The 14,569-nt window shown below is 48.3% G+C and overlaps 1 protein-coding gene and 1 long non-coding RNA gene across 4 annotated transcripts in view; both read right to left on the bottom strand.

Annotated features, from left to right (window-relative positions):
* The window catches only part of SRGAP3 (SLIT-ROBO Rho GTPase activating protein 3), a 575,259-nt gene that overhangs the window by 231,607 nt on the left and 329,083 nt on the right, over positions 1-14,569 (bottom strand). The window lies entirely within an intron of this gene.
* The window catches only part of LOC135420078 (uncharacterized), a 49,612-nt gene continuing 38,745 nt past the window's right edge, over positions 3,703-14,569 (bottom strand). For 2 of the 3 annotated variants that reach the window (XR_010433336.1, XR_010433333.1), the window contains 2 exons: positions 4,521-5,410; positions 3,703-3,916 (listed from right to left, as the gene is read on the bottom strand). This is a non-coding gene — a long non-coding RNA (uncharacterized LOC135420078). Of the gene's footprint in view, positions 3,917-4,520; positions 5,411-8,347; positions 8,603-14,569 lie in introns of those variants that run through there. The other variant, XR_010433335.1, reaches the window with a different exon arrangement.

Genomic DNA, 14,569 nt, shown 5'->3' with positions numbered 1-14,569 from the left:
GCTGAGAACCTCCTTGTGTCTAACTCAGGACAATTATTTAATTGAGACATTGGGTACATGCCAGGAGTGCAGGGCAGAGGTGCAGGGGAGGGGAAAGAGCAATAAATCACTGAGCAGAGTTAACCATCCGAGCCCTTTACAAAGAGCTCCTTTAGGAGAGACTAATCCCACTGTTCCATTTTACTTAAGGAAAACCTGTTCTTTTTCCTCTGTGCACACTTCTCCAGGAGAACATGGGATCAAGAAGGCACCTGCTGTGGCCACTGGCCAAGGCTGCACTGGTGGGGTCAGGATTTTGGTTTGAAAATACAACGGGTTTGCCACTGACACATGGCATTCCTTTAAGTTATCCCTGAAAGCATTTGAATTCCAGCCAGGTGGAAGTGTTACTTGATGGGTGGGAAGTGCTGCTTTGTTTAAGCAGGCTGGTGGAACCAATCCCAGCTCATGTTCCAAAGCCTAATCCTGTTCCAGGGAAGGGCTCCTAAACCCTGCAGACCCTTCCTGCAGACATGGGATGGGAAACAAGGCAGTGAGCAAACCCTGGCACTGTGTGAGGGTGCCAGGAGTGGACGTCTCCAGGGCTGGAACGTGGCATTTGCAGAGCTCCCAACCCCAGCAAGCCTGTCCCTGGAGGGAGAACAGGATTTGCCCCTCAGGCTCACACAGTTTTGCCGCTTCAAACACCCTTAAGATCCCACCACCTGCTCCCCCTGCCTGTCCCCAGAGTCCTCCAGGGCTGGGCAAGCTGGGGAGGATCAGGGAAAACAGCACCATGCCTGATGTCAGCAGCTACCTGGGGATGCACTAACACAGGGCTCCTGCTTTGGAGGCCCTAATGCCAGAGAAAGCCTGGAGCAGAAACAACTGCTTGGCATTATCCACCATCCACAGAGGGAACAGAACCAGGGCTGTGCAAGTCACTGCTCCCACGGGAAGGGAAGTTTCTGGAGCACAGAACCCAGGGGGGTTTCCTGACGTCACCTGGAAGCTCCCATGGAAGAATACACAGAGCAGGGATGAAATGAGAGCTTGGTAACTAATCCAGTCTCCAGCCAAGCAGCTCCTCTCTGTGACCAAACTTCAGACAGCATCTCCCAGATCACTGCTGGGCCCTTTCCCTCCCTCCCCACACACAGGGAATTTTCCAGGGAACATGGACTGCAGTAGACAGATATTAAAAAAGATCCAAGACACTTCACCAGGCCCAGAAGACAAAACCCTTCCCAGTGTCCCCATCACCCCGTGAACGGCTGCACCCACAGCAGGAGCCCTGCAAGGGGCTGGATCCTGGGCTGGGTGTCCCGGGGATGGGAAAGGCTGTCTGAGGGAGACAAGGTTGCACAGGTCCAAACACCTAAAGGGCATGAAAGTCCTGCCCTTGCCTTGCTTTGAGCAGTGAAGGAATTCAGCACCACGTTCCTCCCCGGAACGGAGCGAGGTGACTCACTGGCTCATTTTGCCAGGGACAACAAAAGCTTTCTCTGCCTCATAATGCATTTCCATTACAGCATTAAGGATTTTTCTGACCCAAATACATGTCCTGAGAACAAAAATAACTGTAAGGAATAAAGTGTTTAATCTGCCTCGATTCTGCTCTCAGAAAGATAAAATCTATTACAAATGTTATCCCTCGCCTTGCCTATTAATCCTAAAGGGAGCAGTGATTAAATACTGTTTCTAACCCTGCAGTCCCTGGTGTGCCAGGGATTCCAGGAGTCCCAGCTGCTCCATGCTGTCCATCTGGGGATGATAACAGAGCAACATCTCACCTGGGTTGGGGGCCCCAGGTTTTCCGGGGAGTTCTCTGAGTTCTGAGAGTTCTCTGCCTGTGCTTGGCCGGGATTCCCAGCGGGATCTTCGCTCCCTGCAGCCTTGGTGCCCCATCCCGATGGTGTCAGGACCCCTGTCCCACCCTCCAGCACAGGCTGAGCTCTGCCTCCAACACGGGGGCAATGCTGGGCCCCAAAGCACCGACAGGGAATGCACTTCAGGACTCACTGACAGCCAATTACAGGGGCGGGGGCTGAGCCCATCAAATTAATTTTAATTGCAATTCAAAGAAAGAAAAGCCACTCGAACATTTCTAATCAACAGGCATCTAATGAGGCCTGTTAGTTCCTGTAGTCTGAACACAGTAGGGAATTTTCTAAGATAATTTACTTCATTAATATTCAGCCAGAAGTGGATCATCCAATACTTTCCACAGTGGCATTGAGATAAAATATGTCAAAAGGAAAATTTTATATTTGACACGGACTTTAAGTTTCATAAGTTTTGTTCTCTCTTAGAAAAAAAGTGAAATAAAACATTACAGCCCAGACCAACTGGAATGATTACAAGGACTCAACCAGAACAGTGCCCAGGTACAAATATACCAGAGCCAGTCAGGAAAATCAGAGGGATCCCCTTTGCAGGATTTCTGAATGTTGTTGTTGTACATAATTCTTGATACAACAAATGTCAAGAACTCTTGAAAAGCTGTCAGCCTTTTTAAGGAGTAACAGCTTTAGTGTAACAGGTTTCACATCTTCATGCTGAGACTGGTTTGGTTTGGTTAGCTACAATGGAAATAATAAATAAATAAATAAATAAATAAAAAGAAAACAGAGCCCCAGAGAGACCAAAGTTTGCAAAGTTTGAGAAGGAACACTTGTCCTGTCAATGATCAATACCCACAGCCCCACAGCCCCTGGGATCAGCCCTGGGGGGGCAGCTGCTGGGGGCTCAATTCACTGCCCTTCCCAAAACAAAGGACTACAAATGCCAGGATTTAAATGCCAGAGGGGCACATCATTCTGATTCCTGGGAAATGAGCAGGATTTTCATTGTGGGGACATTTAGCTGTGCATGTTTACAGAACACATGTAGGTTACTCAAAAGCCCAACCTGATAGGAACAACGAAGAGCCTGTGTTAGCCTGTCTTTCTGGAAGCATCACTTCCCTTTCTGCTCCTTTCTCTACTGCACTGTAAAGGTTATCCTCATAAAAGACGTTATTACAACTAGCATCACATCATCAGAAAGGAGAGGGAAAAGATGAAATCGTGAATATTTGAAGAACTATTTTCTGAAGACCTCGCTGTGGCTGGGGAGGGGAGGCTGCAAAAGGCATCAGCAGCCCCGTGGGCTCTTTTCTGTCCTGTGCTGCAACCAAAGTTTATTTGTCTGCAGTGTGAAATAATTCAGACAAGCCCTGGTCCCAAAAGGGCAGTTGCCCATCAAGGAGATCAGATATTGGCTAAAATACAATTGTTTTTTTTTCACACTGATGTCCATGGAAATGTTTCTGTGGTACAACAGCACAGAATGGAACCAGCAGCTCCATGCACTTATTTCTGCAGGACAGGCTCTGCTCCCCTTCCTGTGCCACCAAACCTCCCTCAGCTCATGCACCAGATCATGACCAACTGCATTTGGCTTCTCTAGAAACTGCCCAGCACTTCTTCCCCGTCCTTTTTCAACTGTGACATTTAAAAAGACTCTAATGCCCCCAAAATGAAATATCTGGGTGGATATTATCCCACCTGGGTCTCTAATAACACCACTACCCACTTGCCACCACACATATCCTTAATTCTGCTCTTGAAAATACAACGGGAAGTCGGATTCAAGTTTCATATTGTTAATGGATTAAATTAAATTACATTCTCATGATTCAAAGACACTTAGGTTAATTTAAGAATATATATTTTACCCAAAACTCACTTAACTGCCATGTAATTTTTTGCTATTTCCTTTTCCATTCTTGCTGATTAACAAGATCCTCGGGAATAAATAGAAGTGCTCTCTCTGCTGCAATTAGCCTGTCTGTCCCTCTGATTAGCTGATTCCTAGTTTGTGACAGGGAATTTGGAAATCCAGAATACTCCACTCTGACATCATCGTTCCAGTCACCGACCAAAATGGAAGTTTCCTGGGAAAGAAAGTTCTTGGCTCTATTTTAACAGATGTTTGGAAAATCACTAAGGTCCAGCCCAAGCATCACTGAAACAAAAGGATTTTGCTGCACTGAGCTGGGAAAGGAAAGCCCAGAAGGGAGCCTGGAAGCAGGGTAAATTCCTCAGGCAAATCACCACAGAGCTGGGATAAGGACAGGCCAAAGACCTGCCCAGTGGCTCCCACTGCTCCTGCAGGGAACAGGATCCCAGGGGGAACGTGGCCCAGGAGCCACGGGAAAAGGGTGAGTGACACCATCAGTGCAGCAAGAGGAGGGGCACTCATGGGATCAGAGGGTCACAGAACGGTTTGGGTTGGAAGGGACCTTAAATATCATCTTGTTGCAGTTCCCCTGGAACACCAGGGACACCTCCCACAGCCCAGGCTGCTCCAAGCCCCGTCCAACCTGAGGACAGCAAATCCTACACTGCCAGGCAGCAGCTCAGAGGGGAACAAGGCAAAGGTCAGCAAAGCTCTAAAGCTGCATCTCAAACCCTGACCTAAAGGGCCCTGGGAAGGTGTGCTCCCACCCTTCTCACTGGAATTCCTGGGCAATTTTCCTTGGAAAGCTCAGTTCTCACCTCCTGCCCCACAGCACGGTGTGGCAGTGCTGAGGGCTCCGAAGCTTTCCGGGGTGGAGGAGTCTGTAAAGCAGTTTGATGTTCCTGAAGATGAAAGGCACATTAACAATTAAGTGGTATTATTATTGTCAGTAGTAGTGGTAATATTAGTAAAATAATAGTAGTAGGAGAAGTAATATTTCAGTGCTATGAGACATGCTGTTAAAATAAATTCCTTGCTTTAGGAAGTCCAGATAAATGTTGCCTTTCAAACACAAAATATTGTGCAGCCATAAGATTCAGTTCATCAAGGATCTAACGGGAAAATAGAGTTAAATCCATTTTCATTATGTAAAAGCCTGAGATATTACCACAGCTTCTCATGTGAACAATCACCCTACAACCTGAACTAATATCTCCTACTCCCAAGCAGCTCCCCAGTGCCATTCATTTGGACAAATTGGAGAGAATTCAGAGACAAGCAACAAAATTAGGAAGTGATTGGGGATATGGTCTCGAGAAGGAAGGTCAACAGGAGTAGATTTGTCTGGCACAGGGGAGCGATGATTTTAAAGAGGTCACTGAAAGAGAGAGAGAGTCAGGGAAAGAATAAAATATCACTGTTATTCAGAGGTCAGGAGACAAAATTTGGGGTCACAAGGTTTTCACTCCAAATGAGATTTTTCCTGAAACAGACTGACCCCATCCAGTCCCTCCTGCCATCTGAGCATACACGGAATGATTTCCTGAGTATGATAAATGGATTCTTGAAGGTAAACCTTCACTGGCACTAGGTGAGAGCCCGAGTGACCTCTGCTCTTCTCCATCTCCCACTGCTGTGGCAGGGGAGCGCTCGCTGATGTGTCACAGCAGCTGAAGAGTTTGGGGGGGTTCACAGTGCCATGTTGGTCCTGGGGTGAGGCAGAAGGATGGGCATTAGCAGATGGAGGGGGAAGAGAAGAAGGAAAGGGTCAATTAAGTTTGAAAGTGAGAGGGAGGTTCTCCTGGTCAGGGAACACACCTCCCTGTCTGGGCAAAGTATCAATGGGCTGGGAGAGGTTCCCTGGGAGTGAGCAGGGCTGTGACAAGGCAGCCAAAGCCAGGAGCCCCATCACTGGACTTGGCTGCTCTGCTCTGGTTAAACTTCCACAAACCCCAGGTTTCTTTGGGAAGATCACATGTGAAGTGACCCCCAGCTGGAAGCACACAGGACCCCGTTATTCCCACTAACAGTGCAGGCACATCCACACCATCATCATCCCCCCAAACCTCCCTGCCTCCTGCCATCACCTTCCCCAAACAGCTTCACCACCTGAAGGTCAGCACATCCTGGCACCAGAAAGAGTCAGAAACAAGGTTTAAACCCCCCAACTGCCCTTTGCTGTGGGAGCACCAGGAAGGACAGAGAACAGCTCTCCCCACGCAGAAGTGGCTGGATTACAGACCTGATCAGACAGAAAACAAATGCAGATGCACAGGACTAAACAAAACATTGTCTGTGATCTCTTTGTCAACAAATTAGATAACTCTGTTGGCAACTTGGCTGGCTCCTCTTGTTTGCACTGGTAAATTAAGTTCACAATGTTTGCCATTGCAGGGGGATTTCTAAGTTTTAAAATTTTTAAAGTTTTCTTTTACAGGCATCGTTCCTGAAAGGTGATTATATGGGATTTTGGGGAGCTCATAACTATAAGGACTCAGTAGAAAAAGTTCTGTGTCCATGGAAATGGTTCTTATGGGGGAAATCTTGAAACAACAATCGCAAAAAGCAATTCTAAATTATGTCTTTTTCTGTTAAACACGTGGATTTTCATAACTTGGCCTTCTGCACGCTGGAGGGATGCTCAAAGGTGCAGCTCTATCCTCTGCAGCATGACACGAAGGAAAAGATCCATTAGGACAACGGCAGCCAAATCAGCCTTCGATTGCTGACAGTCCCAAGGGCTCTGGGAGGCTGAGTGTGATGAATTTTACCATGTGATTGATCGTGGTGGTGGCCTGGTTTAAAGAGCAAAGCCCACGTCGAGGCAGGGCTGAGGGCACGGCTCTGTTGAGCAGTAATTCCCAATTACCCCACTGTGACCTTGCAGGGATCTTTGATCATTTACAAGGAGCCTGAGCTGACCAGTAAATAGAGACCTGTGATAGAAACTTGTTATTGGCCAGGAATGACTGATGGAGGGCTGCCAGTTATTTTTTACAGCAGCTTTTACACCAGCTCTCAGAAGCATTTTGGGCCTCGCTGCGACAGCACCCACCTCCCCTGGGCAAGGAACCAAGGAAGCTCCCAGGCAGATCAATCTTCCTGATAATTTACAGCTCCATCACTGGGATGAGGTCAGGGTAGGTGCAATGAGTGATGTGGTCCCAGCCCCAGGCTGTCGCTGCCGGCGGTGTCACCTTGCCTGTCCTCCCCGAAATGACTTCCCCAACATCCTCCTCCAAGCAGCAATTCTATCAGCAGGTCCTCTCAGACAACCACCACGAAATGAATTGCTCAGGCAGTCAACAGCAGCCTCCTGCAAACACTTATCCCCTCCAAGACTCTCCTCATAAAACTTTATGATACCTTTTTCTTATGATAATCCAGTATAAACATAATTTAATGGGACTGGGAGGAAAACAATCACAGCAACAAAAACAACAGGCAATGGTTGTAAAGTCTCCCATCTCACCATTTTTTCTTTCTTTTCGCTCATTCTCTCTCCTTTGGTTTAAGTGTGTATTATTTTGGCCATGCTGTCACTGGGTTATTATGTGCTCTCAATGACACTGCAATAAAGCCTGAAGGTCTTTTGTGGTTATACTTTAAACCTTTGAGGTGAGGTGGGTTTTTTGCCTATGAAATTGATTCAGCTTTGCTTCAGGTTACTTTTATGCCTGCTAAACCACTCCATCCAACACTGAAAAAGGAACTGTGTCCAAGGGAAATGTTGGAGACAACCACATAAACAATGCACCTGAGACCTGCCCATTTAACCCATAATCTGAATTGGATTCTGTTTCCACAGCAGTTCCCTGTGTGCACCCCCACGGGTTATTTATCAGGCACAGAATGTCCCTGACTGGGGGATCAATACCCCTGGGAGTGTGTCACACCCTGTCCTTGGACACCCCAGATCTTGGGGGTCTCACCGTGCTCTTCCTCAGTGCCTTCAGCCTCACAGCCCCTCCCCTGCCCTGGGAGCCTGGGACAGCTTCCTCCACACAGTGCAGGTGGAATCACCATGGCAGATCACAACAAAAAGCAATATTAACTCCTTTAATTAAATTTGCCACCATTATTACTTATTTGAATGAGACAGAGCCGCCACCACGAAGATGTAATATCAGCAGCTGCACAAATATGGAGCTAAATAAGCAAATAACTCATAACCTTGCTAAACAAAGACTTCACAGGGCTTGTTTGCTTTCACAAAAGCAAACATGTAGAAATATGTTTAAGCAAAGAGATTTTGTGTGAAAACCTTGGCCTGGCTGGTGCACAGGCTGCTCCAGGTGGAAAAAGGGGATTTGGGGGGATGTGAGAGTTCAGCAGAAAGCTAAGGATAAAAACAAATGGATGGGTCTGTCCCACTGTGAGCTAAAAGGTAACTGGAAAGGTAAAATGATGGGGAGGGGAGGGAGTGGACTGAAAAAGTCCCTTGGGAAGGGTGGGGAGTGCAGCCAGTGCCTTTCACTGACTGCTCCCATGGATTTGGAGACACAGATCCCAGGGAGGGCCCTGCCACAGCCACCTGAGATCCCCAATTCCTGTGGACACCAGGGACACACGAGTCCTGACAGCAACTGCCCAGGAGTGAACTAATGGGAACTGCAAATTCAGGCAAATGAAGCTAATTTAAGAATTTCCTCAATTCCAGCTGTTATTTCTGCAGTTTGTGCTGGGGAGAACCAGTTACAGGGCAAACCCAGATTCCCCGTTCACCTGTTTACACTTATTTAAGGCAAACCAAAAAGGAGAAGCCAGTAATCTTTTTTTCCTTATGGATTAGCCAGTCAGGAGATTCCAGTAGGGTTCAACCAAACTTTTGCGATCATGTAATTTTCAGTCTTCATTCCTGTAACCACAAAACCAGCCAACAGCCTGACATGGATCTAATCTATAGTGAGGGGAAAAAAAAGACATTTTTCATGCGTGGGGGAGGCGGATGAAAAAATGCATCTTTTCCATCAACACAATGCAAAATCTGATTTTTTCCATCCTAAACCTGCTCCAGTGTCCACACAGTAAAACCAAACAAGCTGATTGCATTATGTGCCAGTTGTTGCTCTGGAGTACTGCTGACATGATTAATTAGATGGTCACTGGGCCAGAAAAAAGACTGAAAATTAATACGAATTTCTGGCCATTCCAGCACTTTATATTAAAGAGGCACAGATGAAATACTAAACCCTTGGAGAAAGGAATGGACCCTACATCTGCCCTCTGCTCAGGTCAGATATCTGAATAACCACCCAAGGGCACAGAGCAAGGTCGAGGGGAGGGTTCCCAAGATGCAGGGGCAGCACCTCCCCAGCAAATGCCACTGTTCCCTCACGCCTGGCAGGGCCTTCCCTCAGATCTGTCTGCTTACACATGTACAAAGCACCTGTTCCAGGCACCTGGAATACCAACAGACCATTGCTGCAGTACTGCAGAACGACCAAAAATAAACCAAAGCCCGGGGAACATTTGTACTTTCGATTCGTGTTACATTCAGGATGTTTCTCTGATAATCTGCAGGAATACTGGTACGTACTCACGAAGAAAATATCAAATGCAGGGTGCTGGTACAGACCTGTGTGTGCACATATAAACTACAGAATCATTAAGGTGGGAAAAGACCTCCAAGACCATCAAGTCCAACCTTTGACCAAATACCTCCATGCCCACTAAACCACACCATGACCAGAAAAAACACAAAATCCCAGCTCTTTAATTCCTTCAGCATCTGCATCACAGTTTTAGAATGCAGTACTTAAAAGCAAATTTAAAAGGAATTAAACAATAGGTGACTGATTTCAGTGAACTACCAGCAGGTTTTTGCCTTAACAGACCTCACTGAATCATCAGACATTTGCTCCAAGGGCTGTTTGCTCACATTTAACAACTGCTCAGTTTTGTTAATGTCCACAGATTTGTACTCTAAGAGCAGGAATTTTACCACAGGAGGTGGCAGATGTCCAGAGGGGCTGACCTGTGTTTCACGTGGACAGCACAGAACTGTGCCAGCACCAGGCACACTCAGCCAGGAGCACAGAAGGCTTCTGAAGTCAGTGGAACAAATTTTGGTGGCCTGACCCAGAATCACAGAATAACCTGAGCTGGAAGGGACCCACAAGGATCATCCAGTCCAACTCCTGGCCATGCCCAGGACACCCCAACAATCTCACCCTGTCCCTCAGAGCATTATCCAAACCCTCCTGGAGCTCTGGCAGCCTTGGGGCTGTGCCCACTGCCCTGGGGAGCCTGGTCAGTGCCAACCACCCTCTGGGGAAAGAACCTTCTCCTGAGATCCAACCTGACCCTGCCCTGACACAGCTCCAGAGAGCTCCTCACCTGTGAGCAGCATGAGCCAGCATTCCCACCCCCAGCATTCCCACCTGTGCTTCCAACAGTAACTTACTCTCTGGAGTTTGCTGTTTAAATGTCCCCGTGTTCGCTCTCATTTCCACATGCAAATCTCTGTGAGCTTTATGCAAGGAAAGGACGAGTCCCAACAACCCTTTATGGTCAGCCATACCATATTTCCTGCTATTTCTGGCTCTCCCAGTTTCACTCCTGGCCTGTGTCTGAGAACACAGAGGTAAACAAAAATGAAAAATGATGAGAAGGAAGCCAGCCACCTGCTTTCTGCCTCGGAGGGCTGGGATCGTTCTGAGCAGGAGCCTAGGGGTACCCAGGGCTTCTAATTGCTCCAGTTGGTTCAGTTCAGCTCCGTGGCCATCTGGGGGCTGGCAATGAAAATCAGTGAGGAACAGCTGAAAATATTGCTGTTCACTGTACTGAAGTTGTTCTTATTAAAGGCTAAGAACAGGCCTTCTGAGAAATCCTCAGTGCAGCTCATGCCGTGCTGAGGAGGGCCAGGCACTCCTGCTGATCCTGGGGGTGCAAACACAGGCTGTTTCCAAAGGCACCTCCATAGCCTGAGGTGACAGCTGCTTACACCTGCAGGTAAGAGCCTGTGGCTGAACAAGCCATGTATGAGACACGTGCAAACAGCCACTCTGCTGGTAACAGGCAGTTTCACTGGGAGGGGGCTGTATTTGTTTGTACACTTGGGTTTAAAGTTTAAATTTGGTAACTGGGCTTTTTTCCCTAGAAAAGGCCTAGGATAAATGCATGGCATCTTTTTAATGGACACTGTTGATGAAGAGACCTGTCTTCCCACCTTCTGGAGTGAAACCTCTTCCCAGCTTTGGATGCTGCCTGAGTAACATGGATTTGTTCTGTGTCTCCTTCCTTCCAACCAAGCCCCGATGCTGTGCTCCAGCACAGGCAAGGGGCTCCTCAGAGAAGTGCCAGTGTGTGGAATGTGACAGGGCTGTACACAGCCCTGGGGAGCAGACAGGTCACACTGCCATGGCCACGGCCACCTGGCCCTGCTGGACACGGGGCAGCACCTCGGGGCTGCTCAGGCAGGAAACCCATCACTCCAATCCAGGGCACCAACGGGCTCTTTGATCTCATGAAGAAAGGCCTGAGGAGAAGCACTGGCTGGGAGGTGAAAGCTGATCCAGACAGTTAAAAGCACAGTGAAGGGCTGCCTGGGGGAGCAGCTCTGCCCGCTCTGCAGACCCAGCTGGGCACCTTTCCAAAGGGGATTCACCCTCAAAGGCAGTGCCGGGCTGGGTATGGGATGAGTGAGGAGACTCCCTTCTCTGTAACACAGAGAGAGCACACTGAACCATCTGTGGGTCTCTCCTGCCCTTATAAACCAGGAATAAAAGCACTGCTTTTGTTTTATTTCTATTATTGCACCAGGACTGGCCTTTAGGGAGGAAAGTGTTTCACGTGGTCCCTCCCAGAAAGTCCCCAAGCCCTGTTCTGCAAAGCATGTCCTCACCTTCATCACCACCTCCTGCCACTTCACCCAGCTCAGAGTGAGTCCTTGGGGCAGCCCAAGCCTCTGTGGCAAATTTTCTTCCAGTGTCAGGCAGATCCCACTTAGAATTAAGCCTTGGATTCAGCAGCTTTCCAAGTCTTTCCATATTTATGACAGATACCAGGGATTAACTTCATTTACAAATTTAACAATGATTACACTTAATTATCCTCCACACAAACAAATATTATTAGAACACTGAACTACACAGAGCAGCATTCTCTGTGCCTGTATTTTCATCCCCAGGCAGGGCTGCAGTGATGGGGTGTCATTGGCACCATCCTCAGCGGGCAGGGCAGAGCTTTGGCTGCAGCTCCACCAGAGCCAGCAGGGGCTGAACACACACGTGCTCCCAACAACCCCCGGCACAGGGATCAGCCCAGGAGGTGTCACTCCTCACTGACATCTTCATTCTCAGTGTCATGTCAGAACAAGCTGCTCATTTGAACTGGGTGTGTCTGCAGCTACAACTCCTGTTTCTCCAGGTCTCATCCCAGCCCGTGACACTGCTGGGCTCTTTGCAACCTGGCTGCAGCTGTTTGCAGAAAGCAGATCCCTTTCGAAGCAGAGATCCCCAAACCCACTCCAAACCCAAAGGTGTAAATCCAGTCCAGAGAGACCTGAGCCAGCAACAAACAAAGTTCTGGAACAAACAATGCAGCTGATGGTAAATTAACTTTACAACAGGCTGGATGGACCCCAAAACAATTCACATGTTGAGCACTCCTGTAAATCTTGCTATCATGGTGTTCTTGGTGCGTAATTAGATGGGTAATTGCTATTTGTCTGGAGAGATTTTCTTTTGAAGATGTTCTGCTGGCAGGTAAAAACAGGACTGACAAACCAAACCCAAGGAAAGCTCCACCAGAGCCCATTTTGTAACTCAAATTAGGGTCATGATTGTTAGTAATTTTCCCTCTCTTTTCTGAAAATCAAAGGATTCTTTCACTTTCAGATCTTTAAATCATGCGCAAAGTGCAACGAGATTTAATCTTTGCAAATGTGGCTTTTTCATTTGGACTATTATGGAAAGAAAAGAATCCAACAAGATTCATTCCATGGTTTTTCATATACAGGTGATAGAGCACTGCTGATGATTTATTCTCTAATTTACTATTCGTTTACTTCTAGATTATAATGTCTAATTTATTCTCTAATGTATCAATTTATCCCCTGATTTAGCCCTTTATCATCCAATCTGGAATTTAAATATAAATAAGTAAATAAACACATGCATTCTGTGTGGCAGGTAAGCAATAAGCATTTGGGGCAGCAAGAGGAAGAAAATACAAAGGAGGGGGGATGAATTTGTGTGCAAAGCTCATTGCCCCATCAGGCATATGAGGAGCATGTCAGAGGCAAACCAGGCTGGTAGTTATAGCAACCATATGCTTTGCTGGAATAACACATTCCAGGGGACACCAGAGGCCCCAACGCTGGTAGGAAAATAACAGCTCAGATCTGTAGTGAAAGCAAGCAAAGAGTTTTACCAGATCCTGCTGGGAGTGGTGGAGATTGCAGAGCCTCTGGTGAGAGGAGCCCAGAGCTGGTGGCACAGCCAGTGACCACCACAGGGGAGTCAACAGGGCTTGTTTGGATTCCCAAACGTCCCCCTCGCAATTCCCCGTTGAAAATCACAAATTTTTTGCTCGTTCTGATTCAGACTTCTGACTCAAATAATACTAATTGCTGCTAATTTTTATAGGACCACCCTTAGGATGAGGTTTTTCAGTAACTCCATGGGTTTTCCAGGTCACCGAGCTGGGCTGCTGCCCCTGGGCTTGTGTGGCAGCAGGTGAGCAGGGCTTGGGAGCGTTTAGAGGGAGCATTAACCAAGGGCCCTGCAAACTGGGCCCATTCCAGCAAACAGGACCAACTGTGAGGCTGAGAAAGGAGGAGCAGGGCTTGGGCCCCGGAGTCCCACTGCACAATCCCACCGAGCACCCAGTGGGCACCCACGGGCACACACCGAGCTGTGCCAGGCTCTGCCAGTGGGAACGAGCCCTTGCAGAGGGAGGAGCAGAAAAAAGACTTCCCAGGAGTGCTGTGGGCAGCCCAGCCCCAGGCAGTGCCCCGAGTCCATCCGGGCAGCCCCACACTCCCACACGACCTCGCCGGCGCTGCTCCGAGGGGGAAACATCTGCACGGGGAGAGCAGCTGGTGGAGGCATCTGTTTGCAAATTAAACAGTGTCCAAACACTGCTGCCAGGATTTGGGCTGAACCAATAGAGCAGCTGAAATGCTAATTGCAATGACATCGGTCACTGCGCCAGGCCGGGCACTCTCGGCCTGACTCGTTGGACTCCAAAAAGAGTCGCAGCTGAATTAGTGGGTTTGTCATGCAGGGCTCCTTACCTCTGACCCTGCACCAGGAGATAGCATGGGGCTGTCAGGAACAGTCCCAGAGTGCTCCCAGAGATGGCTCCAGTGTCCCCTGTCTCACCCCCCGTGGGGGCTCCCCTCGCCCACCCTGCCAGGGCTGGGAACAAAGCACCAGCCTCGGGTGGTGGCACGAGCAGAAACACTGAGAACAGACAGATCTCCAGAACCACCTGGAAAAGCTCTGTCAGTGCAAATGCTCACAGATCATCCCAATGAAAAATGCTTTTTTAACTCTTTTTAAAAAAAATATTACTTATTATAGCAGGCTGAAGGCAGCAGGGAGCTGTGCAGGCTGGACTCTCTGGCAGCACCATTCCTAGAGGTCTGGGAGACCCTCTAGTCTCCTGAACACCAGGTGGGTACAGGAATAGGCTGCCTGTCAGCTCAGAAAACACAAACATTTTGACTTTGCTCACGCCAGCCTGGATTTTGTATTGAAAATGTTGACAAGCCAAACGGACCAGCAGGCACAAAGCCTGCAGCAACACAGCTTGGGCAGCCCAGAGATGTGATGGACGTGCCACACACGGTCCAGGACAGGGCCTGCTGAGCTTGTCACAATGCTCTGAATGGCTGGAAACATCACCTCAGACCTCAGGA

Source organism: Pseudopipra pipra, chromosome 11, assembly GCF_036250125.1.
Source record: "Pseudopipra pipra isolate bDixPip1 chromosome 11, bDixPip1.hap1, whole genome shotgun sequence".
NCBI classification, from domain to species: domain Eukaryota; kingdom Metazoa; phylum Chordata; class Aves; order Passeriformes; family Pipridae; genus Pseudopipra; species Pseudopipra pipra.
This window is presented reverse-complemented; position numbering and strand designations above follow the sequence as displayed.